The sequence below is a fragment of the Camelus bactrianus genome, chromosome 8 (genome assembly GCF_048773025.1).
Source record: "Camelus bactrianus isolate YW-2024 breed Bactrian camel chromosome 8, ASM4877302v1, whole genome shotgun sequence".
NCBI classification, from domain to species: domain Eukaryota; kingdom Metazoa; phylum Chordata; class Mammalia; order Artiodactyla; family Camelidae; genus Camelus; species Camelus bactrianus.
The window spans coordinates 40,830,114-40,852,781 of record NC_133546.1 but is presented as its reverse complement, the minus strand read 5'-3'; the positions used below and the strand labels follow the sequence as shown (position 1 = coordinate 40,852,781).

The window sequence follows — 22,668 nt, the reverse complement described above, 5'->3', positions numbered from 1 at the left end:
TTTACTTCTTGGACTTCAGTTTCCTCATTTACCAATAACAAAGGGGAGGTTAAATAATATATAATATTTAAGACATCTTCTGGTTAGAACAACAAAATGATTCCATAAGTGTTTATCAAGATGAGTGGCATGAAGTTCTAACATCATGTAAAAGTCACAACTAAGTCATAAAGGAGTTGGCCTTCTTACATCTGTACTAGTCAGTCATACACTTCTGCATTTATGTACATACATATATTTAGTAATATGTATTTACTGTGGACACATATATATATATAAATGTGCCTATTTTTCTAAAATACTGATAAAAACATGCATTTAAGATCTTTGTCATTATTGTTCCAATATTTTAGATTGTAATCTTTGTCATAAAGGAGAGAGCAGTGGAACAAATGTCAGGGACCTGCGTTCTAGGCTCCTCCGTACCACTCCAATTGCATGATTTTAGACATGTCACTTAGACGCACTGGGCCTCAGTTTTATCTGTACAAAGAAGACACCAGGGAAAATGATCCCTTTTAGGTCTATAATTGTATGATGTTTGTATTAATAAAGACAGGAAAGATGATCTTTTAGGGTAACAAATTAAACCCCAAATCATGTGGCTTAAAAAATAAAAGTTTATCACACATGAAAAGCCTGATTATAAGTTGGAAGATACTTAATGATTTCTGTTCTCCATGTGGTATCTCAGTAAAACAGGCTGCTTGAGTCTCGTGTATCTACTCTCTTTATACAAGAACCTCTGTCACCATGGCCGGGGGCCCGTCTCAAACCACATTACTTCTGCTCACATTTTTTTGGCCAGAGCAAGAATCATGGTCTCACCTAACTGCAAGGTAGCTAGCTGGCTATGTAGACATTATTACATCTTTGAGAGACAGCTATTAAATGGAATTTGTTGGCCACCTAGCATTGTCTCCGCCATGGTGCTAAATCAGAATAGAGCAGGGAGTGCATCCTGTGGGATAGCTACTCCTGTTCCATGTTTAATATCATTGCATTTGTTTAGTTGTTTATTTTTAATGGAGGTACTGGGGATTGAACCCAGGACCTTGTGCATGCTAAGCAACGCTCTGCCACTGAGCCATACCCACCCTCCCATCATTGCCTTTAGAACACATTTGTCACTCAGTATTTTCCCACAAAGCAGGAGAATTTTGCTCTTTATTGAATGATCCTTGATGTTGCAGAGTGGTTCAAAGACTTCTGGGTTTTTAACACACCAGGAAGTTCCACATTCCCAAACTCTTATTCCTCAAGTTTAATGGTGAGAAATTTGTGCTGCCTCCACTGAGTACTTTGCTAGTGGGAAGAACTGACTGGATGTGCATGACACATGGGTTGAAACATGGAGGACTCTTAGAATATCCTTTGGAAAGAAAAATATAAATGGAAAATGAGACCAAGAGCTAAAGAAGATTAGTCTTTTCCAACAATAACTTTCTTGTTGATTGAAAATGTTTGGTGTCATGTGCCTTTTTTTTCAAAGCAGGAAGAATGAGTCTCAGAGAAGAGAGTGAGAAGAAAATCATCATGGAAAATCAGCCATGAAAACATAAAAGTCAATGCAGACAGAACTTGGGAGTAGTATTAAATAGGGGATATCATCTTTTTAGATTGCTCTTTCTCTTTATCAAAGTAAGGAGAGTTTTGTCTTGATTGAATGGCTTCCGCAGAGGGGCCTGGGTGGTTGATGCAGTAGAGTAGATGATGACAGATAACACTCTTAGCTCAAGGCCTTTGGGATGGCAATGTGCGTAGAAGGATTTTTCCAGGGAGATTTGCTTCTGCCCACTAATTGTGGTCATGTATTTTATGGCTTTGGGAATATCATGGCCACTAGCATAAGTCCCAGTGCTGCAGGAAGCACTGTGTGTGACTCAGCAAAAGCCATAGCTGTTTTCTGATGCTACTCTTGATAAAATCACTCATGATGTTAATTTTCACATCCAATCATGTATTTTCTTCCCTCATCCTACATAATTTGTTTATAGTTGCTTTCTATTGGATATCTATCTTTTAAAGCACTCTCTTTTTAACCCCACTTTTTTGTTTTGATCCTTTTATCTGTTTAGTGTTTTTCCTTGGCATCACCAGTAAACACCTTCTCTGCCAACTCTTTAAATATTAAGATTGTCTGGAATTTTATCCTTGGTCCTCCTTGCTTCTCCTTCAGTGTGTTTTCCTCAGGGGATCTTACCTCCTCTAGTGGCATTCAGCCACCCCCAAAACCTTTAACATGACAAACTCTGGGTCAATTCAGCCACCCACTTTCTCTGTGCTTATGCCAGGGCTGCATTCACTGGAGAAAACAAGAGAAAGAAGCCATTAGTGCTACACTGCATTGGTGGTCTCCAGGCTGACCCAGGCCCCCCTCAATGCTGCCTGGCCATCTTTCTATTTTCTATAGACACCGTCCTCTCTTAATCTCTACAAGAACAATTCTAGATCTTCTGCATCTATTGACAGGTGACCTCACATCTTACTTCACATATTTGAAGCAGAAACCATAGGCCAGACTGATCATCCAGAAGGAGAGGTTGGTCGAAGGTGCTGAATGTTGCACAGAGGTCAAAGAAGATAAGATCTCAACCCTGGATTTAGAAATAAGACCTTTTTTGCTCACTGTAAGATTTTCAACAGAGGAGTTGGGGAAATTACACTGTTTTGTTTATCATGGAAGGGGTCATCATGTTCCCAAAAACTTTTTAACAAAAGTGTTACTATGAAAGGGAGGAACGAGATAGTGTAATAGTTGGAGGGTCATGTGGGATGGAGAGAGGGTGTTTAAGAGATTAGGGAAAATCAGCATGATTTAATTCTGATGGGAAAGGAGTCAGTAAAAACAAATCCTTTGCTCTAGAAACCTTCTCTGCTTTTCCTCTTGCTTATCTCTCCATGCATTCCTGGTCAGAGAAATATGAAGGGTGTGCCCACATCTTTGACTTAGGTGACTGGCTGAATAGTTGTGCCTTTCCCGGAACTGCAAGAGTTAGTGTTCCTCAGACTATCTGTGGTGAAGGATCAGTGTTTTTATTTTTTAAAATTTCTCATTCATTGTATACTTTTATAAAGTACAATAAAAACGAATTACTAGATGCATGATCGTGAAGTTAGAGGTTGCAGCATTGTCAAACTGCTGTGAAAGTTTCTAAATGCTTGCTGTTGGTTTTTGTCCTTACTTCATGGACCAGTTCAAATAATCCCCAGACTGCCACTGGTCCATGGTTCATGCTCTCAGGAGCACTGACCTAGAGAATATAGAGAGATTAGCAATGTGAAGGATGGTGATAAATTTCATTTTGAACATGGGGAAGCTGAATCCCCTTTTGGGCATCCAAACAGAGATACCCAGTTGGTAACTGGGTAGAGCAAGCGATAGATGCTTTGGAGAAAAGTTAAAGCACCTATAAAATAACATGATGTCCATCAATTGTAGAATGGGAAACTAAAATGTGGCATATCTGTATCATGATAAACTATTCAGGAGTAAAGAATGAAAGCATGAAAACTAAGAGTCCCAATATGAAAAGAGCTCCGAGACATATTAAGTCAAGAAATAAATAAGGTATAATATGACAAAATTATATACAATATACATGTATGTATAAGACACATTAAAAAGCCTCTGGAAGAATATGTATCTGTTGACAGTAGTTACTTTTAGGAAGGAAGCTAGGGTTATTGGGGTGTACAGCAGGTTAGATCCATCTGTTACTTTTCGAAGTTAACTTCTGTATTATTCTCTTATAGATTTTTTTTACAATGTTTATGTATTATTTAGGTAATTAAAAATGTGAATCAGAGTTTTTGTATGTAATGCAATTTATTGCTTTAAAAATATATAGAAATTAAAAAAACCAATCAGTAGCTTGTAACAGTTTCATTTTGTAGTATTTAGGTAATTAAGGGAGGCAGTAACATAGCAGGTGGGAGCTCTTTAGTGCCATAATATCGCAGGTTCAAGTCCAGCTCTGCCACTTCCATGCTGTGTGATCCTCGATGAGCTTTTGAACCACTCAGCCTCAGTGTCCTCTTCATAAAAATGGAGAAAGTAATTGTATCCACCGCATGTTATTATCATGAGGATTTATGCTAACTATTATTACTTTATTTATTAAATTATTTTATTACATGATACAATGCAGGTGGTATGCTTAGCTCAGAGCTCGGCAAATATGCAAATCTGTAAATGTTATACCCCTCAAGCAAAATATGTGGAATAACATAAAATATGAAATCAGGAAGCACTCACCTACTTTTTTCCCCTCCACCATGCATTTCTATTATGATAGAAAATTACCAGAACTAGAATATTTTTGTTTTTATTTTGTTTATATGTGTTTGTGTGCAGTGTGCCCATGGAGTACATGATAGTCGGATTTTGAGAAAGAACATGGAGCTGGGAGCCAGACAAAGCATCAGATTCTGGGTCTGTTATTATTAGTGTGGTCTTGGGCACATGAACTTTCTGAAGCTCACTGTGCTTACCTGTCAAATGGGGCTGATGTCCCTCCCCTCCTTAGGCTGTTATGAGGATTGGCGGGTGTAATATGTGGAAAGGCCCTTGTAGAACAGATGCTCCATAAACATTGTCTCCTTCCTGTCTCTGAAAAAAATGGGCGTTAAAAACATTCAGTGTTTCAAAATGTCGCTTTTATCAATCCTCATGATTAAGTGAAAAAGACATCCCAAATATACTTGTCAATTGTTTTTCAAAATTCTGGAACATCCATCCAGAGTACTCATATTGGATAATCGATTAGGCAAATATTTTTATCCCATTCCCTTAACTTATTCAATTCAAGATACACTGAAATATTTTCTTCCTGCCCTCTCATATTGAGAAAAGAAAGAATTTGACAGAAAGAGGGAGTTTTAAAAGTCCTTTTTGAATGATAATGGGAGAAATATATGGTGTGTGGAGTGGTGGGGAGCGTCCCACATAATGAATCATATGTAGAAGGTCCAACAGAGAATTCAATACTGTGCTTCTAAAAACCTCAATATTGCTTACTGTAAGTGATATTTCTGTGGCCTTTTCTTTGCCCAGATATTTGTCATTCTGTAGTTGATTTAGAAAGAGATTCATGGAAAGTCATAATTATTTAAAGAAGGGAACAGGCAAAGTGTTCTTTTGCCATGTCTATAAATCTTTCCTTACTCTCTGCTGAGAACTCTGCTCGGCTGTCTGCTTTAAGCATGGAACAGGAGTATATCATAATGTCAGGAGTTGTCAGACCCTCAGAACTCGCCATAATGTGAGATCACAAGCAGAGACAATTTCATGGTAACATTTCTGACTACAAAGTATAAATACCATTCGGTTGGCACACTGAAATCACATCAGGGATTTTCTTTCTTTTTTTTCTTTTTTTGCCCCTATCCTTATACTTCAAGTTTGTCGAGGCATTTAAATCTGTAAAGTTAGGCAAGGCTAGACTAAGAAAATTAAAATTCATGGTAGTATAACCATGTCAGAAGAAAACCATGTTTTTGAAAGGAAACATAAAAAGAATTTAAAATAAAGATTACAAAGACATTGAAAAAGGTAGTACACGTGTTGTCAGTTATGTTTTCATTAGTTCTCTCCAGAGGACAAAAGAATTTCTCAGAACAATGTAAAATGGTAGATATATTTTTTAAAAAATCACTCAAATACAAGATTTAAAAATCTCATTGAGGGCCTTAAGAGAATATTTCTTTCTTGTGATGAAGTTACCAACTGAGAGTATTTCACTAATTCTTCAGTGTGTTCATCTGCCTCACTGTGTACTATGGCTCCCTTAACAGCTATTGTTTTTAAAATGGAAAAACGTTTTAATGCTTGTGTAAACTCAAATGTGAAAAGCGAGTTTCCAGATATTTTTTTACTGTGAGATTATGTACTTCCAGTACATGTGCTTATTTTTTGCTATGTAAAAAATCATAGAATCAACCGTTAAAAAAAAAAAAAAGAAATATAGAAAGGAAGATGGAGATGCACTCTGTTCTTCCAAAAATACCTCACTAAGTTCTCTGTGGTCCTTCCAGATTAACCTTAACTTCGTGGTGAGTGGTTCATGTGCAACATCTCGATTTTCCCCAGAGCATCAGTATTTCCTGAGTGTCACTGAGGAAGGGGCTTTGTTAGGAGATGTGTACATGAATATAGATGTTGTACTCAGAGAAGAGATACTATTCTCTTGTTCTGTTTCCTTGTGGACTCTCTCCTCACTGGGAAGCAAACATGCTTGCTGAAGTCTGGGGCCGAGTCTCTCTCCCCAGGATGTGTGGGAGTCCGCACTTTCTGTCTGAGCCACTTGGCTGTCATGCTCAGATTCAGCACTGTTGCTAACACTTGGTGAGGGCGTGGACAATTCTCTTGGTCCCCTACCTGCCAAACCAAATCTCACTTTAAATGCTTGGAGAGAAACACGTTTTCAATAGACATGGGACAGATGCTTTGGTTGGTAAATGAAAACATCCTTCAGTAAAGTGAAAATCAGACCTTAGTATATATTTTTGATTATTTGAATTTTTTCATAGTTTACTTAAATCAGAAACCCTTATAAACAGTCTTGCTCTCATGTGTTCCCCTGACTTTTGAAATTATGATGTTAGCATATCCTGCTCTGTTCATTTATTTGTTTTCTGTTTTGGGTTACGTCTGGTCAGAGTGAGGAAGTTCTGACAGATTTCTCCCTCTCCATTTGTCTTATTCAGATCTCGTCGTAAGATCTCTCTTTTCTCACTTTATCTACTCCTTCTCGGCAATCCCACCCAGGCCCATGGCTTCCATTGCCATCTCCATGCCTAATGTGCCTTGTCTATTTTTATCTTCAGCCCAGAGCTGTCCTCTGAGCTCCAGATGGGCGTGTTCAGTTACCTATTTGTTCTCTCCACCTGGACATCGTAAAGTCATTTGGAATTCTGACCATCCCAAACTGACCTTATTATTGTCACCTTCCCATCACAAACAAAACCAAATATGTTTTTCTAGCATGCTGTTTAAAAGATACAGACACTGGAAACCTGAATCATCCTTGAAGGCTTGCTTCTTTCATACGTGATTAATCCATCACCAGGTCCTGCTGATTTTACTTGCCATATCTCTCTGAAGCCAACAACTTCCCTCTCTTTTCATTATCCCCGTCCTAGTTCAAGCTGCCGTCATCTTCACCTGCAGAGCTGTAAAAAGCGTCCCCAAACCTCCCACCTTAGAACTTTAAAGCCTGGGCTGCACTGCGCTGTGCGTTATGCCACTGCCAGAAGGATTTTTAAAAAAATTTTATTGAAGTATAGTCAGTTACAATGTGTCAACTTCTGGTGTACAGCATAATGTCCCAGTCATGCATATGTATATACATATACTTATTTTCATATTCTTTTTCATTAAAGGTTATTACAAGATATTGAATATAGTTCCCTGTGCTATACAGAATAAAATTTTTAATCTATTTTTATATGTAGTGATTAACATTTGCAAATCTCAAACTCCCAAATTTGTCCCTTCCCACCCCCTTTCCCTGGTAACCATAAGATTGTTTACCATGTCTTAATAAAAGGCAACCTCCCAGGCCACTCCCATTTACAACTAAATGGTTGCTCGCAAATCTTAGAATAAAGACTAAGATATTTAACGTGGCCTTTCTGCTCTGCCTGGTCCTCCAGTGACATCTATTATCACATACCCCTTCCTCTGGGCTTCTTAGTCTCTTCCCTTCTTCATCAACACCCCCTGCCCACTGCCACACAGCATAATCCTGTTCGCTCCTACTCTTTGTTCCGGTATCAGTAAACTCATTGTTTCCTCAAGGATGATGTGTTATGTCATCCCTTTTAGGCCCAATCCTGCTCCTACAGACTCTCAGAGAACCATCGCACTTCCCTTTCCTGGTGCAAATCACAGGTTTCCGTTTACTTGAGTGACTATTTCATGGACATCTTCCATACTGGATGATAAACTCTGTATGAGCAGGCACTGTGCCTGTTTTTATTAAACACTGTATCCCCAACACTCAGCGTAGTGATGGCACTCACTCTGGGTTCAGGGATGATTCCGACTTCTCTGTTCGTTTATGTTAATGTCCAGTGTAGTATGTCTAACTGGTGGCATTGATTTTCTTCTTCTGTTACTTTGCATCCTTCATCTTTCTCTGCCTCTTTTGCATGTTTGTACATCAGTGGATTGCCCTGCTGAAAGAATGGTACTTACTATATACGGACAGGAAATTCATTATTATTGTTATTATTTATCATTTGGACTTTGCTTTTTGTATCCAGATCAATTTTTCAGAGCGTCACTAATGGATAGGTTACAGTGTGTTCATGTGTTCATTTTGCATCTGGTTCTCAAGGCTGTACTTTGTCATCAGCCATCTGCCTCTAAGACAGGTCCCCATGTTCTCTAAGGATCTCAACTCCATCTGTTAGAACTTCCTGAGTATTTGGTTCATTGTCAACACAACCAATTTTGTTGTGCTCTTTTCCCTGGCCTACTTCTGTAATCATAGCTTCCTGGTGAACTAACTTTGACTCTCAGGTTTCACTTTTTCCCCAAGTCTGCTGACCCCCACCCTTCAGGTCTCAAGGACACCCTTTGTCTTTGGTTTCCAGCCCTTAGGGAGGTATTTATCTTTCCTCTATGGCATTAGGAACAAAGGATAAGAGTTTGAAGCAAGTGTCGCTGAAAATACTGAACCCCGTGAAATAATGCATTTCATTTTCTTTGGTCATTTGCTGTTGCCCTTTCAAAACTTTTGCCTACTTTGCTTTGCAAGCACAACAAAAGAGAAAGGGACAAATGACAATCTTTAATATCTATAAATTTCAGTTTAAAATTATAAATGCTGCTCTTCCAAGAGAAAAATCCTTTTCAGTACTTTTAAATCCTTTGGCATTTTGTACCTACTCTGTGTGGATTGCATAAGCATAAAGAAGTTGTTCTGTGAGTGATGCAGTAGGTCAGATGCCTCTTGCAAACCTTTTTTTTGTTTGTTTTAATTTTGGTTACTTAAAACAAGATATTTAAGTGGATGTGTCTTTCTTATTAGTGCAAAGAAAGTACTCTGCAAGGGAAAAATTTAAATGTAGCTATTGTTTTAAAAAGTAAAGTCTTATGAGAAAAAGTGTTATCATTTGCTTCTGGTGCTTTTGTCAGGCAGTTGGAGGAACCTACTATGTGCTGAGAACATCCCAGTGCTGAAGGGGCTTTAGAGACTTGCAAGGCACAGTCCCTGCCCTCAACAGTGTGTTCTAAGCAGAGTAGGGAAATACTAATACGATAGAGTATATTATACTATTATATACACACAAAGAATTTTGAGCTCAGAAAATACTAAAATAATCTACTCTAAGTTCTTCATTTTAAAAGGGTCATGGGACTTGTTCAAGTTTCTCCTTTTGTTGTTCTCTTTCATCTGCTGCGTCTTGTGTGCTATAGTGAAAGGCTCATGTTCTCTTATCTATTACTACTGGGAGAGATCTTTCTAAGAGTCCTCTTTTTAAGACCAGAATATTGCCTTGGATATTAGAAAACTGGCATTGGTGATACATAAGAAAAAATAGACTGGAGCCTGGCTCTACTCAAAGTGTCCTCTGTGATAGCGTCAGCATCACCTGCAACAAACTTCTTAGAAATGCAAAATCTCAGGCTCCACCCAGACCTGAATTACAATCTTCATTTTAAAATTCATGCGTGTTAAAATTGGAAAAGCATATCTCTAGGCTCTTTGACGTAGGGCAATGGTCCTGAAAAGTTAACGTGCGTCAGAACCACCTGGAGGACTTACTAAAGCATGGTTGTTGGGCTGTAGTCTCAGGGTCTGTATTCAGCACGTCTGAGATGAAGCCAGAGAACCTGCAGGTTTCCAGCTGATGCTAATGCTGTGGACCTGGGGGCTCTACTTTTGAGAACCATTGGTCAAAACAGTGATTCTCAGCTCAGTTGCACATCAGACTCTCCAAGACAGCTTTTAAAAAGTACCAAGACCTATGCCTCATCTCCTGATAATTGGTTTTGGATGAAGTCCAGTCATTTTCTTGAAAACTTCCTCACAATTCTAATGTGCAGTTGGATCGGGAACTACTCTCGAGAAGATGGGAAGAACTTCTGCATTTTCTATGATTAATATGGGATCCCAGCACCCGAGCACCTTCCTAGCAACTCCAGAAGAATGTCTCGGTCTACACAGACTTCTACAGTTTCCAGGCCGGAGCTGTGCAGTGGTCACGAGTCCATTAGAACTGGGCTCCAGTCTCAGATCTGCTACTTACTGGCCTCAGGCAGGTTACTTCATCTCAGCTTCAGGGCTCTATCTGCTAGATGGAAACAGTAATTTTAACCACTGTGGCCTGTTCTTGGGAGTATTAAGGTATTAAGCTACCCAATCATAATGGCAATTCAGTAGTTGGTAGCTTATGATAAGTTTGGGTAGTTCACGGATGTTTTTTTCTGCATGAGATAAGCATACAATATTACTCAAGTCATATTTATTTTCCCAAATCTGGAAGATTTTGAAAGGATATCCAATATTAAAGTTACATTGAGTGAGCAGAATCTAGTGGCAGATATAACTCCTGAAGAATCTCAAACAAGGAAGTTTTGCTTTTAATATGCATTTTATCACTCTCATCATCATTATTTGAAGTTTGTTCAACAAGCACAGTGTTTATTCAGCACCAAGGCAGTCGTGCCTTTAGCAGATGATTTATTTTATGGTTATATGGACAGTTTACTACTGATAACGCCTAAGGATTATAAGTCTTTCTCAGCGTTCATGTGTCAAGGTCAATGGCAGATGTGTCAACCAACCTACCATTTCCCTGCTTAGTTTAGGCACATCAGATGTTTTTTGGAAAAAACTCATAATTTCTCTAATGCAAATATTCAGATGTACAGTGAATGTTTTAACCAAATGCTTTTGCAGGCCATCTGGGGTTAGGCAATAGGAGTCCATGACTCTTGTTCATGTGCAAATCTAAGTCCATGTTCCTAGAGCATGAGAGCCTGGGGGACACTAGCTCAGCCCCCACCTTTCACAAATGAGGAACCAGGATGACCTGCCAGAGGTGACTCCCTTAGCTCTACCCAGAAGCAGTCTAGGAGCCATGTTCTCCTGGACAGAACATTTTCTGTTCATTTACTTATTTTTGTTATTGCCATTACGTTGACACATTCTTGAGTTGACCAAGTTGCTGTCATATTTGCAGGATGCTATTTTTCAAAATGGTGACAAGATTTTTTGTGATAAAGAGGTCACAAGGTGTGTGCCACAATGTTGTGTGTGTGTACCCATGTGACTTGGTGCGTGTTTCTGAGTATGTGTGAATCTGTGTGGATGAGAATGTTTGCGTGTGTATATGTCTGTGACCAGGTGTGAGTGTTTCTGAGTGTGTGTATACAGGTGACGTTGGTGTGTATGAGAATGAGCACGTGTGCACGTGTGAGTGTGTAGGTGTGTGTGTACAAATGGGGAAGGAAGGGTCCTTATACCATATTCCTTGCAATATGTGTTGTGCTTCTTAGCAAAGAGCTGCAGCCTCACCAGCCGTCCTCCCAGCATCTGGGCTAATAGAGAGTCTGGCACACTTAGAACTGCGTGGTGTTCAAGCTGGAAAATCGCCCCTTCTACCTAGGGTATTTTTGGTATCAAAGACTCTTTAGTCACTTGCAGACCTAACACTCTTTAAAAATAAAACCTTTATTTCTTTTCTGAGTATTTCTTTTCTGCCATGTAGTCTCTTTTGGTGCTAAATGAAAAACTGAGTTTGGAAGAAAGATATACCAAAAAAAGAAATGTTATGATACCAGCAGGATGACTTACTAAAGCTGTTTTGAATTGCATTTTATACTATTTTATTCTGCTCCCAGTGTGAAAAAAAATTAGGAGCTCATGTTTACTCATTTAGAAATAAAAGCCACAGAAATTAAGTTTTGGAAGGGCCTGCATGGCTCCCCCAAATCCCACTGGATCTCAGTTTCTTTCTTCTCTGAAATGAAAGCGTTAAGGTTATTTTTTTAGATGTCATGCCTCTTGTTTGCTATCCCCAATCACAATTTGGAATTTATGAGGGTTTTTTTTCTTCATTTTGAACAGTCTGGACAGCCAGGCCTGCCTGACATGAAATGTGTTACTTTTCTGGATCTTAAAATTAAATACCTAGTATGATGTTCCTCTCTTGAAACATTATTATAAACTCATTATCACGCAATAATTTAGAAAGGTAGAACACAACATGACACTCTAGAGAGGTGACAATGTTGGTTATTTGGAGTCATACAACTGAAACATGGAAAAGGTAAGAAGAATTATTCTTTTGTGAAAGATGATGCCCTGCAATTTAAAGAAGCTTCCTCAAAACTCTAAGACATCAGTAACACAGTTCTTGACACCATCAAGCAGAAGATTCATGTCAAAATACTTCAAGAAAAGGGTAAAGTGTAAAAATCGTTAACAAATCTAAATTATACTAAGTGAACACATTGTCTAAGTCAATAATTCAAGTCAATTAGCATGTTTTCAGTTAATACTAATTTTATACCCATGTTCCTATTCAATGCTTAGCCAGAGGAAACATCTACCAACTTTCTTTTCTTTAAACCTTATATTTACATTATTGATTTCTTTAAAATTTAGTCTATGTGGATGTATTATTCAACCATGTCAATATCAGTAACAACATTGAATTTATGAGGTGAACAGGTAACATCACAGACCCCACTTGTCCACAAATAGGTGAAATCTATGTTGTAATTCTACAAGAAATACGATATTTCTGTCTAGAAGCAAAAATATATTGAAAGAATGGGGGCGGGAGTGCTAAATTGACAGCAAAAATACAACAAGATAAATAAAAATTGAAAACAGGTGGGAAAATAAACCAAAGCATTTCCCCAAAACACCCTCCCTACATTCATCCAAACTGCTTATGTTTTCTGAGGGTCATTGGTAGGCCCAGCGACCACAGTTGTTGAGAAAACTACATGACAGTAATAAAGGCACAGTGAACCTTTCCTCCAGATCCGGAGCTAGCAAATGTTTTCTTACAGGGACACATAATAAAATATTTAGGCTTTGCAGGCTAACAGGCAAGATCAAGGATGCTATGTAAGTCCTTCTATAATCATTTAAAATGTAGCCATTTAAAAATATAAAAGGCATTTTTTAGCTTGTGGGCCATAGAAAAACAGATGGTAAGCTAGTTAGTCTTTCATGAAGGAAGGAATTTCAAAATTCTATCCTATATCAGCTATACAATCAATGTTTTATAAAAATTAAATAGGTTAGGATGGACCTTTAAAAAATTTAAATGTAATTTTTCCCTCCACACCATTGCTACTCACCATTAAAGGTATTATCTTTAAATAAGAAAATAACATCCAGCCTTAAACTTCAAGAAAATTTCCCCATAGGAAATCTCCATTGTTTTAACTCAGCATCAATGAGGTGCAAATGAAAAGATGAACACAGAAGCTAATAATAGCAACCATATAAACAAAAATAAGTATGGTAGAGGATGATCAGAGAATTCCGTGTCAATACTTTAAAATCTGATCCTACAATATGAGAGCTCTTTAAAGGAATTATATTAATAGTTGATGTAATTTTAAAAGTTTCAGAAGAGATAATAAACATTTAAAAATCAGTGCTGCAAAACTGTATGAAAATGTTATCTAGATATTGAGATATGTGCTATTGGAAGGAGATTGAGATATTTGCACCCGGAAATTCTTGGGCACCCCATCAACTGGGGCAAAGGAGTAGACTGTCTTCAAGATTGGAACATATGGGAAGCAAAGACAGTCTTGGCCCATCTTTTTCTGTGCTTTTATCTTAGAAGGAACAGAACTTAGCAATATTTTTCTCCATTGGCATTTATGGAATTATGTAGTTTATCTTAATTAAGGAAATGAAAAGGAACTCGATATTTTTGTGTGAATCCATGTAGGTGGTAAAATACATAAACAAGACTGGAAAAGATGATAACACAAGAAAAACATAGCCTTTTCAAGCAAATTGGAACTTATAAAACATCATATGTCATCATTTTTTGGTAGAATGTGATATGCCAAGCTACTCAGATTTTTTAAAAGTCAGCCATCATCTCATTAACCAGTGTCTGCAAGCAGATGTTGGCTTAAGCTGTGGCACTCTTTGGTGTGTTGAGGGAAGCGAAGATAGATATTAGCTTTTCAAATAGAAAGTAGCTACCTAATATAAAAAATGATTTCTTTTCTCAAATCTTCCTTGTCATATTATGTTACATTAGATGATGAAACAGAACGTTAACTGTGTAATGAGACAGGGATACTAAAATGTAAAGGAGAACACACTTTTTCAGCTTAGATACGTGTCATCATTTTAGACACGGGTAGCCACTCTGAAATGATGGCAGAATTTTTTTCATGCAAACCAGCTGCTTGTGAATTAGAATAATGTGAAAGTTAAGTAAATTTGAAAACTTAAAAAAAAATAAAACAACAAAAAAAGCAAAAGACTCCAAGTGCTATTTTAAAGAGAAATAAGAGACTGTTGGTAATGCAGAGTGACAAAGGAGCTGGCTTTTTTTTGCCAACTGTAATGCCCAGGGCCCCTTGTTGATATCAGCACCCCAATTCTTGAGCTGCTGATGCTTTTCAATACCGTACATGGTTCTTTGGACAATTCTGCATATAAGTGAGCTTCTAGATCTTCATTAAAGTCATTGTAGTTTATTTCTCAAAAGGGAATATAATCCAAATATTTGCAAAGTAGATAGACTGCATATTTGATTTATTTGGGTGAGAATAAATATATGTATCATTTAAAGGTGAGAAAAATGTGTAAGAAAAATAAGTGTTAATAGAAAACAAAATAATGTGGAAATACACAGAAATGGATTACTAGTAAAATCACTTTGTTTTTGATAGGATGTGTACTTATCGTCTGCTGTTGAATCATTCTTATATTTACGACTGATTTTTTTTTTAATGATTTCAACACACTTCACAATTCAGTCATCAGCATCATTTAACCTAAAAAAAATCTAGGTTGGTTCAGGCCTAAATGATTCCAGAAAGATAGTCACTTCTCTTATTCTTTTTAAAATCTTGTCCAGAAAAGGAATCTCACAAACCTGTGTGGGTTGAACTCCCATTTTTCTCAATCTTTGGTTGCAGGGTGTTCCCTGGCAAGCCAACTCTGAGGCTGCAGTTATGTGCAGGACTTTATTGGGGATTGCTCTCTGGGGCAACAAGAGGAGAAGGCAAGTGAAGAAAGGGACAGGGAGAAGGAGGGGGAGAGGAAAGAGAAAATGGGTAGGGAGTGAGTGAAGAGAAGGCAGAGGGTGAGAGCAGGGAAGGAAGCAGGACTGGGCAGAGAGAGAAGCTGGAGCTATGATGCTGTTTCAGTGAGAGTGTTATCCCACACTCCAGCCAGGCTGCTGGGCCTTTCCATTGTCCTGTCCACTGTACGCCGTGCTAGCAGTTTCCATTGTAACCTCTACACTCTACCATGTATTCTAGACACTATACTGCGGACTATTTTCTATCCCATATAGTACACGTTCTATATACTATATTTATATGCTATGTACTATTCTAGATATTGTACTAATTCTCTCCATATATGCCATATACTATTTGTTTTATTCTATACACTATATTACCATATTTTCTGTACTATATATATAATAGTTTACACGGGACAGTTGCATTTTGTACTATAAACTATACCTTATAACAGACATCAGTTATTGGATACTGCTGTCCCAGGAAGAAGGCTTGAAGCTGAGAGAGACAGCTTCATTTAGTCCAGGGCACTTTCTAAAGGCCAGTGTCTGGAGAAGATAGACATTCCCTCTGGCAGCTGGGAAGTCTTGAAGTTATGAAGTGGGGTGTTGCTGCTCATCACAGCATCCACAGCAGCTTTCCAACAAGGAAGACTGAAGTTCTAATGTAAGTTGCTCCAATAAAGTAATTTGCATTTTTAAATAAATGTGGGAGTACTGAGCAGCCGCTCTTCATTGTACAGACTACATATTTCAACCATGATGCACAGTAAGTTTACTAATATAACTGAAATCCAGGTGCATAATCCTGGCCTACTCTTTTTCCTAAGCTTTAAGGCATTTCTCTTGTGTTTCCTTGAATACATTGGTTAAATCTAGGGCAAAATTTATTGATTGTGTATAGCATTGTTTCAGGGATTACAGCAAGAGGGCACACTACATAATAATGCTTGGAAGACACTACTATAATTTTAACTATTTGGAGGAAGACAGCTACTCGGTAGCACAATATTTTTTCATTTCATAGTGGCCTGTGGACAAAGTTATGTGTAAGCACATTATGGGACCATAAAGTAGGATCCCAGGCTATATATTTAATTTGAAGAGACAGGTACTAGATATTTAGGGAAGAATAGAGTAATTAATTTATTTTACTTAAATAAAGAAAAGTATATGGCAGTGTAAGGAGCAATGAGATGTGCAGGAGCTCCAGTTCTCTGTGGGACTATGCAAGCCAGTCACCTCCACCAACTGGCCAAGGGACATTTCATAGAAGCAAGTGTTTTGATGACACTTCCATTCACGAGACTATCAAGAAGTTACTGCTTCAATCCAGGAATGCTTCCCTGAGCCCAGAGGGAATCACATAATGAGGAGTTCCAGTCAATTCTGTGATGGAGACGTAACTTTTTTTTTTTTGGTGACCAACTTTGATAGGATCAACTGGAAATATTAGAGTTTGAATTAAATGAAATCTTCAGAAAAATATCCAATTCTGAAAAATTCGGAAAAATATTTCAGATTCCAGGAAACGTTAGGAACACTAGGGCTACACATGATCTTCAAAGTCTGGTCACCAGAGAAGTATTAAAAGTTTCACTTTTAGGGAACCCAGGAAGTTTTTCCTGATTCGTATTTTCAATTAATACATAAAGTACTGCCCTGTCCATTGCGAGCTGATGATACCAGCCATTCCTTAGAAGGGCAAGTGCTTTAAGGGCATCTTCCAGGAGCAGAGATGGGTGAAGCAGAATTATAAAAGATGAGCCACCAAGTTAGGGGGTGTTTATTGCAAAGAAATGAAAGAGGCTCTACATCTGGTTAGATGAATAAATGCTCCTTAAAAACGATACGTTCAAAAAGACTACACAGCAACTAACAGCTTAAAGGTACAACAGTAGTATAGTTTGCTGGTCATTGAACTTGCTCTGTGATTTATTACTTTTTTCCAGTGTGAGGTAAGAAAATGAGACTTTGGTAAGGACTTGTAGAGGTTATGCTTTTCACTGCTCTGCCTGTAGAATAGTCGGCGCGTGTTTGAGTAAGACTTTCTCTCATTCTCTAGGCAGAAATAAAATTGCTGAACTTTATAGAAAGGTTGCCCTCTAAATAATACTTCCAGCCAAGATCACAAGTTCCATAAATCTTGTGCAGAAGTGTGAACTGCTCCTTTTCCAGCTGCTGGAATAACCTATGCCCAGTGGTGTGGCAAGCATTTTTAACCCATTATTTTCTGTATCTCTGTTTTTCATTATTTTATTTACATTAAACATGTAAATGAATGTCCATATGTAAGAGATACAATTACTTTTTAAATCTATTTTGTCCCAAAGTGGCTAATAAGCATTATGATTTCTATAATTATAAATGAATACTAAAACTGTAAATGAATCCTGCCTTTGGGCCCATATCTTATGGAACATACAGATTCTTCCTTCTTATTTATATTTCTGTGTAAATAAGCAGCATTCTTAAACAGTCTGGGACAAGGGATTGAAGTTTCTCTTTTCCTTTTACTGTCTAGTCTTTGAGTAGCCTTGGGTCTTAGAATCTGAGAAGTTGAAATGAATCATTAGGTTTTCAGTTGACTTAGACTGAAGAAAGAACCTAATTGTACATTTTTGCAAGATTTTAAATATATAACATCTGCTGTCTTATCCAGATGATTTAATTTTTAACACATGCTTCCAAACTTTAATTTTCTGCAAAGCAGCCACATCAATTATTAATTCATCTATATTTCCTCAAAGCGAGTCAGACTTAAGATCCTTCATAAATATTTAAGAATACTGCTGCAAAATAAACAAAAACTTTTACTGAACTTTTAATTGCAAGTTTGAGAACCAACTATTGCAAAAGCATCAAAAAGCAAGACAAACATGTTAAAGATTCCGGAGAAGTGAAAAAACAGACACTGAATGAACAGGGAGGCCAGATTTCTACGACAACCGTCATTGTCTCAGTTTTACAATGTGAATCTCATTTACTGCTCATTTAAATAATGAAATAAATGGATGTGGCCAAACTTAACTCAGGCCTGACTCATGATCGCAGTTAATTTCTGACAGCTCATGCTTTCCTCTTTCCTTTCTTTTTCTCACACACATTGCCATGTATCCTGTACACTTTTTACCATTAATCCTGAAAAGTTACTGAAAGAATAATACATAAATATATAAAAATTGCCTGCATGTAATTAAAATGGTAATAGTTCTAACTTTCCTTTCTTGTTATCATTAGCAAGTCTTCTGAGATAGATGGTGTCGTGTGTCCCTTCCCACAACCGCTCATGAGATACGGTGAAGTCCCAGCCCTTGGTACCTGTGAATGTGACTTTAACTCGATAATAGGGTCTTTGCAGATGTAATGAAGATGAGGTCATACTGAATTAGGATAGACTCTAATGCAACATGACTGGCGTCCTTATAAGAAGAGAAGAACCACACAAAAAGGCACACAGACAGGGATTGGAGTGATGCATCTGGAAGCCAAAGAATGTCATTGTGGACAATGCTAGAAGTTAAGGAAGACGTGGAACAGATTCTTCCCTAGAGCCTCCAGAGAAAGCATGGCCCTGCTGTCACCTTGATTTTGGACTTCTAGACTCCAGAATTGTGAGAGAATGAATTCCTATCGTTTTACACCACTCAGCTAATGGCACCTTGTTACAGCAGCTCTGGGGAACTAATATAGATACTGTAAACAAATCGGTTTTTTTTCTTTTTAAAAAATTATGAAATAAAACATGTATAATGCATAGCATATATGTACAGTTGAACAAATAGAAAGCAAACATCCATCTGATCATCATTCAGGTTGATAAACAAGATATGGTGGCATTCCTACAAAGGCTCTATATACCCCTTCCTTATTACAGCCTACTCCCTCCCCCCAGGGAGAACTGCCTGACAGTCATTCGTTAGGTTTTCCTCATAGTTTCATCACCTATGTAATCATATTGTAAACAATATGGTTTAACTTTTGTACTGATAAGTCTTAAGGATATATTTAGATGATGAAAATGCATTTTAGAGCTCTGCTTAGGTAAATTCACAAGTTATCAATTGATATATAAAAATTAAAACCAACATTCTGTAAAATCATATTTTAAAAATGTATATTCATTCAGTTGATGCACCAGAGCACAAATATTTTCTGACCTTTGAGAAGCCCATGGTCCCCAGGAGAAAAGAATGGGTTGGCTAATGAGTATAATATAATAACGCATTCTGTAGTCCAGAAAAATTTTAAGTGCATTTTGTGGTCCAGGTAAGAAAAGTGGTGAGGTCTATCTAAAGAGAAAGAAATTGGTTCACACAGGGAATGGCATATAAAAGCCATCCTTGTGTCTTGAAGAACAGGAGTTTGTAGATAGGGAATTATAAGGTCAAAGAAGGGCAAAAGTGTATAGCCTATATTGAATTTTTTAATGCCAGGAAATATACCTAAATAACATTTATATGTAAATATAAATTATCATTATTATTACCTTTGTGCCAGCTTTTAATTGGTCTTGGAAAGTCCCAACTTTATCGATTATTATTTAGTTAACAGAAAATGTCACTGACTAATGTGATTTGGTTGAATTGCTCACTATCACAGTCATTATTTCTAAATCTGGAGCCCCTGGCACTGCACATTGCCAATTGCAAATTATTTCTCTAAAATATTAATAAAAAGGGTAATAAAAAGTTAACTAATTTTTAAGGATTACATTTTTCCATTTTTAATGTGAGAACTAAATTGAATGCCTTTCTTATAGGTTAGGCTAGGCCAATATGTGTTAGAAGTTTTAGTTCAATGTAATTATCAAATATTCTTAAATTATCTTAAATTTGTCATTGTTAAAGGCTTTGAATTTTGTCCTTGCTGTTGCCTAGATCAGCATTTCTCAAACATGGCCTAGTGAACCTTTGTGAAATTTACTAATATATTTTGGTGGCCATTTAGTTTTCTAGGGTTCTTCCAAACTTGGGAAGATCATGAAATGGAAATGTAGAAAAATAGCACTATTTATACAATAAAATATTGTTTTATAAAACATTACTTTCAAAGTGCAGTTGTAACAAAATTAGTACATTAAAGACCATAAGTAATTATGTGCTCCGCTATCTGCACCCTCAAAAGTTAATCAGTTCATAGTGGCTTGAAAAGAAGGAATCTTTTCATATCAAATACTATACATGCCTAAGTACAAAGTAGCTATAAGGCAATCATACATTCTTCATATTTGGGCTTTTTCCATAATGCTTTTTGTTTTTTTAACGTGCTTCTTCTTTCCTTAAGGATTCTAGTCCCTCTAAAAATTTCTTTAACTACTTTATAGTTCTTTTTCAATAATTTGATTAATTTAATTTCCTGAAGGTGTTAATTTTCTTATATGTTTTGCTTCCCAACTCATTTTTATGATAGGTTATCTGCTCACATGATATACAATTTTTAATCATGTGCTCATCCTTAATTTTTTTTTTTTGCTCTAGTTTGCAGAAGTGCCCCTTAATAGCAGTTTCTTAGAGCTTCGTGAGTTTCCTCAGTTTGTACTAGTCTTTATTGTTAGTTTTTCAACTTGATATTGCCGGGCAACACTAACAGTGCAAATGCAAATTTCACACTTAGGAGAACAAGGCTAAAGGTTTGAATTTCTCCTATTAGTCTCTATCCACACACTATCCCCACTCCCTACCTTCTTTCGTTCAACTCTGATAGAGATAAGCTTCCTCTGTGAATTCTCTTAGACTAATGGCTATTTTCAGTGTCATTTCAGGTCAGATGTAGGCTTTCTAGATTTCTGGCTTTCTATATAGTGTCTTATACCTTGCTTTCTACCTTGCACGAGTCCAAGATTATTTAGTTCCCAAGTGAGTGGTAAGATTCCTCCAGCCAGTATCCAAGTCTCTTTGACCTGCTGCAGTAGTAGCTTACATATTCTGTATTCTGGCTTCGAGTCCCCTCTTCATTTATAGAGACTTCTGGTATTTATTTCAAGCAATAAAATGAAATATTTAAAATATTTCAGTATGCTTTATCCTTTCTATATTATTGTTGCCAAGGACTGATAAAGGGGACAAAGAGAGGGTGTATTTGTTTAAGTTGCTAAATTGCTAGAACTAGAATTAGATATTTTGGGTGAAGGTACAAAATAATTTGGGGGTGACCTTGTCAGAGAAGGTTTTACAGTGTAAATAACCAAGATTAGTAAAAAAGGATGATGTGGAAGAATGGGATAGATGTGAATCTTCTGGGAAGAGTGGAAAATTAGTGAACAAGACAGAAGAGCAAGCCTTGGGGACACATGTAAGGACCAGTAGAGGAAGAGGTGTTGATGAGGGACATGAATGGACCAGCCAGAGAGGGAATAAGACACCCAGGAGACTGGTATCACCAACATCACAGGAGGAAAAGATTTCAAGAAAAATTAGGGTACTTAACATTATTAAGGATTATAACTGGGAAAAGCTCATTGGATTTGATGTCTAGATAGTTAATAGCAATCTTTTTCATGTCAGTGGACAGCAACCTTATCCTTTCAGTTGCTCAGCCAAAAAACTTGAACCCATCCTTGACTTACAGCTCTCTCACAAGACAGATATCCAACTCATCAGGAAGTTCTGTTTGCTTGGCCTTCAGAATATATTTGTACTTGGACTACTTCTTACCACTACTCTATTTAAAATGCAAGCTAAGTATCTGCATTTCCCCATTCCCAACAATTCCTGTATTGGTTACTATGCACTCTTATTTTCCCAAAGTACTTCCTGCCTCCAGCATACTAGATAGTTTCCTCATTTATTAAAATGATTACTTATTGTCTGTCTCTTCTCACTAGAATGAGTTCTATGAGGGCAGGACTCCTCTGCTGTGTGCCAAGGGCTTAGCGCATCAGCACCTGGCACATAGTAGTCACTCAATAAAAGTGGAGTGAACAAGTTGTAATTTTGTTGTATATTTAACTAAAATTTGATTTGAGTTTATAATTTGCATTTATAATTGGAGTTTGGGGCATATAAACCAAATTCAATCCTAGCATGTTTTCAAGTAAAATTTTAGTAAAAAATAATCTTTAATTCTGTTATAAAAATTCTGCATTCAAGAATTGCTGCATCCAATATATCCCAGAAATTAGAGTCCACACACTACCACTAGAAGCAATTTTCATCCTGTATTCTAATACTTCAGCCAAACTTTTAAATTGTGAGATAAGAATATTCACAGAATTAATATTTTATTTAGCATTACTTCTGCATAAAGTGCTTATCTAGTAAACAAAGAATTTTCAATTCACCAAAAAAACACATATATTCAAGGACTCACAACATGTTCTTTGGGCAAGCTCATTCAACACACATTGTTGTTGAATGTATGTAGATATTGAAATAATAAGGTAGTGACATGAATACACAATCTTCCAGTAAT

General features: G+C 37.1%; 1 long non-coding RNA gene across 1 annotated transcript in view; it reads left to right on the top strand.

Annotated features, from left to right (window-relative positions):
• LOC105077146 (uncharacterized) overlaps window positions 1-21,105 on the top strand; it is a 42,396-nt gene extending 21,291 nt beyond the window's left edge. Inside the window, exon 4 of the long non-coding RNA XR_836045.3 lies at window positions 18,496-21,105. This is a non-coding gene — a long non-coding RNA (uncharacterized LOC105077146). The remainder of the gene's footprint in view (window positions 1-18,495) is intronic.
• The last annotated feature ends 1,563 nt before the right edge of the window (window positions 21,106-22,668 follow it).